The 8,204-nt window shown below is 47.7% G+C and overlaps 1 pseudogene; it reads left to right on the top strand.

The window, feature by feature from the left end:
* The window catches only part of LOC133956616 (ankyrin repeat and BTB/POZ domain-containing protein 2-like), a 12,835-nt pseudogene extending 4,635 nt beyond the window's left edge, over positions 1-8,200 (top strand).
* The last annotated feature ends 4 nt before the right edge of the window (positions 8,201-8,204 follow it).

The following is an 8,204-nucleotide window of genomic DNA, read 5'->3' as shown; positions in this document are numbered from 1 at the left end:
AGGAGAGAGTGGAAGGAAATGACCCGATCACTCATGACTGTGTGTGTGTGTGTGTGTACACAGGTAGAGAACAGTGATTTGTGCGTTGTGCGCTGCAGACTGGTCTCCTGTTGTGTTCTCATGAATAGTTGCCTGTTCGCTCTGTGTGTGTCCACACAGCAGCATAATCACAACCAATTATGGGACTCACACTCGTGTCTTGTTGAACCAAACAGTTGTGTCTCCCGGTCCAGACGGGAGCTGAGGTGTGTTGTCCAACATCGTGAATCACAGTGTGTCAGTAATGAGCCTCACACTGGTTCCCTCTGTTGAGAGGAAACATCTCAAACCTCTGGTTCCTGCTTCTGTCAGTAAAGTGAACAGACGTGTCTGCACAGAACTCCCGTCCCAGTGGTTCCTGCTGCAGCTGATGAATCTGCTCTGTCCTCGTCCCTCAGGCTGTTTGTGTTCAGGAGGCAGCAGACACCTGATTCCACTGGTCCCAGTAGATGAGGACATGCTCAGTGTGTTGAGGGTCCCATCAGATCATCTGTGGGACAGAGAACATGGAGACTGGTTCCTGCTGTTGAACGAGTCTCCTGCTTCCACTTGATCACATTTAGTTCTCACGTCTTCATACGTCAGCGTCCCTTCAAATCCATCAATGTTCTGTGATGAAACACATTAATGATTTTAATATCACACTAGTTATCATTATGCAGAACCAAAATCCATATCCATATACTTATATATATATATATGATTGTGTGTGTGTAGACTCTGGGACCAAAGTTACTGATGCAAATCATCTTCATCGAGTCACTGTCACTGCTCAGTGACAGTATTAGATTAAAATGTAACCTTTGTGTGTTTGTGTGTGTGTTTTTGTGTGTGTGTTCAGGTGAGCTGTCGCTGCCGGTCCATGTGAGCCCGTACACGAAGGTTCCCGAGGACTCAGTGGAGAGCAGGGAGGACGCTTACATCCAGCTGGAGCTGCGGACCCTGGAACAGGCGCTGCTCGCCACGTGCGTGGGCAGCATCTCCGAGCTCAGTAAGTGTGTGTGTGTGTGTGTGTGTGTGTAGGTAGGTGTGTGTGTGTGTGTGTCGCTGCTGCCACAGTCGACTCCTGTGTCTGGTGTGTGTTTGTTTAACTGTGACGGTGTCGGGCTCCTGGGACACATCGTTAGCCGCTGCCTGCCCCCCCCCAGTTACATAACAGTGTGGCTTGTATCCAGAAAACAAGGACGCCCTCACACCCTGCAGCCCCCCCCCCCCCCGCATCTCATTATGGGAACGCTCGTTAATCTCTGTAGTCATGTGACCACAGACTTCTTTAACTCTCTGTGTCCATTCACGTCTTATTGTATTTACAGATTTCACAATGTTACTTTTGATATTTGATCAATAAACAACAACCAATCAGAATAAACTCAACACACATGAATCTTGTGTTCATATAATTTATGAATACTGATTATGAGTTCCACTACAGGCACGTCTGGTTTTATGTTAAAGCTGCTTGTGTTTCTGTGACTCCGCCCTCAGAACAGGTTCTGTCCACTTTTGTTCCCAGATTCATATGAGGTCACTGTGAACTTTGACCTTTGACCCCTGAAATCTAATTAGACAACCAGATTTGTGACTCCTGGATCATGATGCTTTCTGCCCGTCTGCCCCTCTGCAGGTGACCTGGTGTCTCGAGCGATGCACCACATGCAGCGTCTGCGCAGCTCCAGCTCCAGCACGAGCCCCCCCCGCCCAGCCAATCAGCCGTCAGTGTCCTGGGCCCCCGACGCCCTCAGGACGCTCTACTACTTCCTGTCCAGCCCTCAGATAGAATCACTGGAGCGTCCCGACCTGGAGCCTCCGAGCAGGACGCTGACCAGAGAGAGGTGTGTGTCTGTGTCTGTGTGTGTGTCTGTCTGTGTCGGTGTGTGTGTGTGTGTGTGTCTGTGTGTTTGTGTGTGTCTCTGTCTGTCTCTGTATGTGTGTCTGTGTTGTATATTTTCAGTTCCATTCCTTTAATTTTAAGTTAAAGTGAAAATGGTAAAACAGGTTGAGATGATGAAATGACAATAAAAAATGTAAAATAAATAGAATTACGTCAACAAATAATATAAATGTGTATCAGAGGAAATCCATTATTTCACATGCACAACCATTTTCCATTTTATTCTTTAGACAATAGTTCTTCAAAACAGAGAATTATAATATTTTGAAGACGAGTAAACAGACTAATGAAATGTCCCCTGTTCTCCTCAGGCCCTTCCTGCTCCGGCCTCCTCTCATGGAGTGGATCCGATTGGCCGCTGTGCACGCTGAGCACCGCCGCAGCCTATTGGTGGACAGCGATGATGTCAGACAGACGGCCAGGCAGCTGCTTCCCGGTCTGGACTGTGAGCCCAGACAGCTGAGGTGAGCGGCCGCAGGATGTGACTGAGTGTGTGTGTGGGGATAAGCAGGAGACTCATTGTGTGTATGTGTGTGTGTCTGTGTGTGTGTGTGTGCAGGTCGGAGTGCTGCTTCCAGTCGTTCAAGGGCCTGGACGCTGAAGCTGCTGCCCTGAAGTTCCAGCTGGACCTGGGCTTCAGGATGCTCTCCTGTGGTCGAGCGGATCTGGTCCATCAGGCCACTCGGCTCCTGGAGCGGAGCGCGTCAACACCATGGACGACCAGGTGAGGGCGCTCTCCCTCTTTCAACGTTATCGAGTGATAGCGCTGGAGACGTAAAATAACCCCGTTGTCTTTAGGAATAGAAAACTGTTTGGACCAATCAGGAGTCAGTCCCACCTGTCAATCATGACGTCTCAGCCTGTTGTGATAACGATACACAGAGAGACGACCTGAAATATCAGAAACCATCTTTCACCTCTTAGATTTAGTTTTTGATTGGTTCATGTCCCATCTGCTAACACGGAGGAGAGGGGGGGGGGGGATTATGAGCCACACTGCAGCCGACAGCCAATGGAGACGCTTCATTTCAATTTGTCATGGATCGTTATTTACAGACAGAACTTTAACTTTATAATTGAAGATACATATTCGCAGTTTATTTGTGTACCAATGCTGTGTGTGTGTGTGTGTGTGTGTGTGTGTGTGTGTGTGTGTGTGTGTGTGTGTGTGTGTGTGTGTGTGTGTGTGTGTGTGTGTGTGTGTGTGTGTGTGTGTGTGTGTGTGTGTCTGCAGGGAATGACTCCTCTGATGTACGCCTCTGCAGCAGGAGATGAAGCTCTGGTGCAGATGCTCATCGAGGGCGGAGCCAATCTGGATCTGCAGGTAGAAACACTCCTGCTGTAACTGCACGGCCCAGCTGGTTAGTGTGTCTGTGACTGAAGTGTGTGCGTGTGTGTGTGTCTGTGTGTGTTGCTCAGGTCCCAGGCTGCTCCGGCAGACATCCATCCGTTCACCCCGGCAGCCGCCACTGGGTGGCGCTGACGTTCGCGGTGCTGCACGGTCACTTGTCTGTGGCTCAGGTGAGTTTGTTACTCTCAGTTCACTGTGATGGAGGCCAAAATAATTCAACATCTAAAGAAAGCTTAATAACAATATTAATAATGTTAATGAGGATAATAACATCAGTCAGTTTCCTCCAGAAGTGTGTTTAATAAGTGTTTATGTAATTCTTTGAAAATTGATTCTATACAAATTCCCTCTTGTCCTCTTGTTGTCCTCCTTGTGTCCTCTTGTCCTCATGTCCTCATGTTGTCTTGTCCTTGTGTCCTTGTGTCCTTGTGTCCTCTGCAGCTGCTGCTGGAGGCCGGAGCAGACGTGGAGGGGGGGGTCCTGCTGGACGACCAGGAGAGCTCGGCTGAGACGCCGCTGCAGTTAGCTGCTGCTGCAGGTAACTTCCTGTTCACACTTTATAACACAACATGAACGTGTCTCCAGCTTCAGAGGGTGAAGGTCACATGAGGTCACATGAGGTCACATGAGGTTCAGCTGCTCGTCGATCACTTGGTTTGTTTGACACTTTGATCGGTTCTCAGATCATCAGCTGTGTGTTTCTAAAGGTTGGCAGTGAGTAATAGATTTAGGTGTGGATGTGTTTGTGGTGCTTGGTGAACGTCGGGTGGAGCTGTTCACCCGACCTGATGGAGTAGGATCAGATTTCTATGAAGCAGATTTCATATTTCAGTCTCGAGAAACAAACTCCTCACTGACAAGTTCTCCACTGTTGCTCTGGTGACACCTGTTGTCCACACTGCTGAGTTTTGTCTATTAGAGACTTTTGTCCTCGTTTGTGTTTTTTTGTTGAGGTGAGTGTGAAACTTAGGATGAGGAGATGAAGATCAGGTCAGATGTTCTGTGTCCTGATGAATCCCACGATCCCTCAGGTCACTACGAGCTGGTGAGTCTGCTGCTCGCCACCGGAGCCGACCCGCTGCTCAGAGTGCATCATGGGAACTCCCTGACATCACCGCTGTATGAAGACATGAACTGTTTCAGTTACGCTGCCGCTCACGGACACAGGTGAGACTCCGCCTCCTCTCAGAGCTGAGATGAAGATGATGAAGATGATGATGATGATGCTCAGCTTCCTCACCCGTCTCCTCCTCCACAGGAACGTTCTCAGGAGGCTGCTGCTGCAGCCGCAGATCAGGAAGGAGGATGTTCTCTCTCTGGAGGAGATCCTGGCTGAAGGAGTGGAAGAGGAGGAGGAGGAGGAGGAGGAGGAGGAGGAGGAGGAGGAGGAGGAGGAGGAGGTGGTGAAGGCTCCTCTTCCTCCTCCTGACTCCTCGAGTCGTGTTCCCAGGCTGTGTAAAGCCAGGATGAAGGCTCTGCAGCAGGCGGCGTACTACAGCGCTGAGCACGGATACCTGGACGTGACCATGGAGCTCAGAGAGATGGGTGAGAGCGATGAGGTCACCCTGAGGGGGGGTGGGGGGGTAGATTATAATCTCAGTTTAGAATCTGTGGGATTCGGATGATTGCTCATTAACCATTGTATTGAACAGACAGTCAAACCATGTTCCCTGACTGGGAATCGAACCTTCTAACCACTTGACCACCATGGAGACGGACGGGTTCTGACCTCTCTCGCCCCCCCGCTGTGTCCAGGTGTCCCCTGGAGGCTCCACATCTGGCTGGAGTCTCTCCGCAGAGCTCGGCAGCTGTGCAGGGACGGAGTGACCGTCTCGCTGCTCTCAGAGTTCCCGTCCATCAGGACAGACGACTACACCCCCGAGCTGCTGTCCACAGGGATACCACTGATGTTCAGCATGTTGGAAACCAGCAAGGTACCACAGCCGTCCATCTGTCCGTCCACTCATCCCTCTGAGCGTGCGTCCTGATAGGCTGTCAGGGGACAGGACACAGAACGTGTCTTCATGAGGAGCTGAAGCCTGAGTTTCCATCAGGACAGTCTAACGTCTTCCTGTGATCTTCTCTGCAGGACTATGTGATAACCAAGCGTCTGGCGTCCGTCTTCTCTCACTGCTACGGCTGCTGTCCCGTCCCTCCTGTCCCCCCCGTGGACGTCACTCTGTCCACACAGCTCGGTAACGCGTCCCTGACGTCCACCTCTGGATTTTACTTTTCTTCTTCCGACTCAAACACTTACAGGATTTGGTGTCTCTGTCCTCAGATGTCCATTTCCTCAACAACCAGGAGATGTCCGACGTGACCTTCATGGTGGACGGACGTCCCTTCTTCGCTCACCGGGTGCTGCTGATGTCGGCCTCTGAACGGTCTGACCTCTGACCTTTGACCTCACACGAATTACACTGTGTGTGTTGTCCTGTGATTACGAGACAAAGAGTTTCTGCCTGTGAAACTATGTAAAATCATCTTTTTAACTCTTCAAAGCTCAAAAGAGACAAAAGTTTAAACAATATAATCTATCTATCTTACATATGATAAATTCCTTTTTAGCTTGATGTTACAAATTCAAACAGAAATCATAAACTTTACAGCATTTAGATATTACCACTTAGATATTTATACTTTGTGTTTGTGTATTTAATGTTGTGGTTGAGCAGGAATCACTTTCCCAGAGCAGATTCAGTTCCTCCAGATGTTCCTGTTGTTTAATTCACAATAATATGAGTAAAATAAAAACTGTTTCTTTAATGAACTCGTCTTTTGTCTGTTTCAGTTTTCGACGGCTGCTCAGCGACTCCCCCGACGACATCATCCACATCAGTCACGTGACCTACAGCACGTTCCAGGTTCGGCTCAGATTCACTTCCTGAACTTAGATTTACTTCCTGAACTCAGATTTACTTCCTGAACTCAGATTTACTTCCCGAACTCAGATTCACTTCCTGAAGTCAGATTCACTTCCTGGAGTCAGATTCACTTCCCGTAGTCTGATTCACTTCCTGAACTCAGATTCACTTCCTGCCGTCAGATTCACTTCCTGGAGTCAGATTCACTTCCTGGCGTCTGGTGTTAATGTGACTGCAGCTGATGAAGTGTATTTCTCTGCAGATGATGATGAAGGCTCTGTACTGTGGAGGAACCGAGGGAACGACTCTCTCTCAGTCTGAAGCCGTGAAGGTAACCTCACTCCTCTCTCACCAGTGTCCTGCTCTAAACCCTGATGATGAAAATCAACCTCCTGAAACCTGAAGTTTCTCTGAAGACAACATTTACTGCATTGTATTTCTCAGCCTCTGAAGCAGAAGGAGACATGGATAATATGTTTTTTATTAGACTTTATCTTCCGACACTGATTTGGTTGTTTTGTTTTTGTAGCTACTTCCTGTTGCCACCTTCTTCCAGCTCGGGGTTCTGCAGAGAAGCTGCGAGACGACGCTGTCTCGAACTCTGACGCTGGACAACGTGGTCCACGTCTACCAGATCGCCAAGGTACCAAAACACAGGCTGAGGTTAATGTGCAGGGGCGGAGCCACGACTCGGCCTCTTGGGATTGTGAGACTGTTTTTATCAAATCTAATGTTTCATTCAGTTTTTAATTTGTGTTTGTGTGTCTGCAGCACCACGGAGCCGCTGAGCTCTGCAGGTTCTGTGAAGGGTTCTTCCTGCAGCACATGGACCTGCTCCTGGACCGAGAGGACTTCCACCGCCTGCTGCTAGGGGGCGCCGGTCAGCAGCTGCTCTGCCCGGGGACCATCGATCAGGACGGGGACGTGTCGCTCCTGAACGACCTGAAGGTGGCGCTGGTCCACAGACTTTACACTCTTCACCGTGTGTGTGGAGAGTAGAAGCTGGACTGAGGTCACACTCGTAGGTGTGTGTGTGTGTGTGTGTGTGTGTGTGTGTGTGTGTGTTTGTGTGGGAAGTAGCCATACTGTAAAGTGCAGATGAATCGAAGACTGAAAACTCTTGTCTTATTTATCAAAGGTTACTTTTAAGGATTTAGTGACATCTTGTGGTTAAATTGCAGACTGCCGACCCCCCTCAGAGAGGGAGTAAAGATTCTTTCAGTTGAACCTGGAAGTCGTGATCCTTATTAAAGACGTACTAATACATTTTATAATAAATCTTTCCAGTTTTTCCATCACAAAATGCCTTTTTTTATTTGTTTGGATGATTATATTATTTTTAGATTCTAGAAGTTTAACTTGGGTCAGAACCAGTTGAGCTGAACGTGTAGAAAACGTCGCCTCAGCCACTTGATATAAAAGAAACATATTTAAACATGAATTCTACTAAAGCTTGAGACGATGATCGCTGACGAGCGTCAGAACTTTAAATTCGTGACGGACGTCAGATTCAACAAACTAATTTAAATGTGTAACTCTTTAAACATTAGGGTCAGTAGAAGCTGCTAAGCTAACTGGACGAGACTTTAGGTTCTGAACTGAAAAGAGTTTAAACGAATCTGACGCTGCGTTAAAAAGAAACAAAGAAGTGTTGGAGGAATAAGTTATATTACAAGATTTAGGTTTGAGAATAATGTCATAATTTAACAAGAAAAAAGTTAAATAATTTTAATATTCGTAAAATACCAACTTCATTTTTGTAAAATCATGAATATTACAACTTTATTTTCATAAAACTGTTTTTGTGATATAACTTTGTATGTGTGAGGTTATGACTTTATAAGAATACTACGAGAGGCCCTGATACGTAGAAGAGGTGAATCGCTGTCAAACGATTCATTGACTTTAACGATCGACGTGTTCATGTGATTCTGTTTGTACGATGTGTCTCAGACGCGGCTGCAGGTTCGAGGTCCTGCTGGAGTCTGAAGGGTCACATGACTCTCTCCCTCTGTGATGAATGTACATGATGTAAATACTGTGAATAAACTCGTTAATA

Source organism: Platichthys flesus, chromosome 1 (genome assembly GCF_949316205.1).
Source record: "Platichthys flesus chromosome 1, fPlaFle2.1, whole genome shotgun sequence".
Lineage (NCBI taxonomy): Eukaryota > Metazoa > Chordata > Actinopteri > Pleuronectiformes > Pleuronectidae > Platichthys > Platichthys flesus.
Note: the sequence above shows the minus strand (reverse complement) of the source record. Positions and strands in the feature narration are given on the sequence as shown.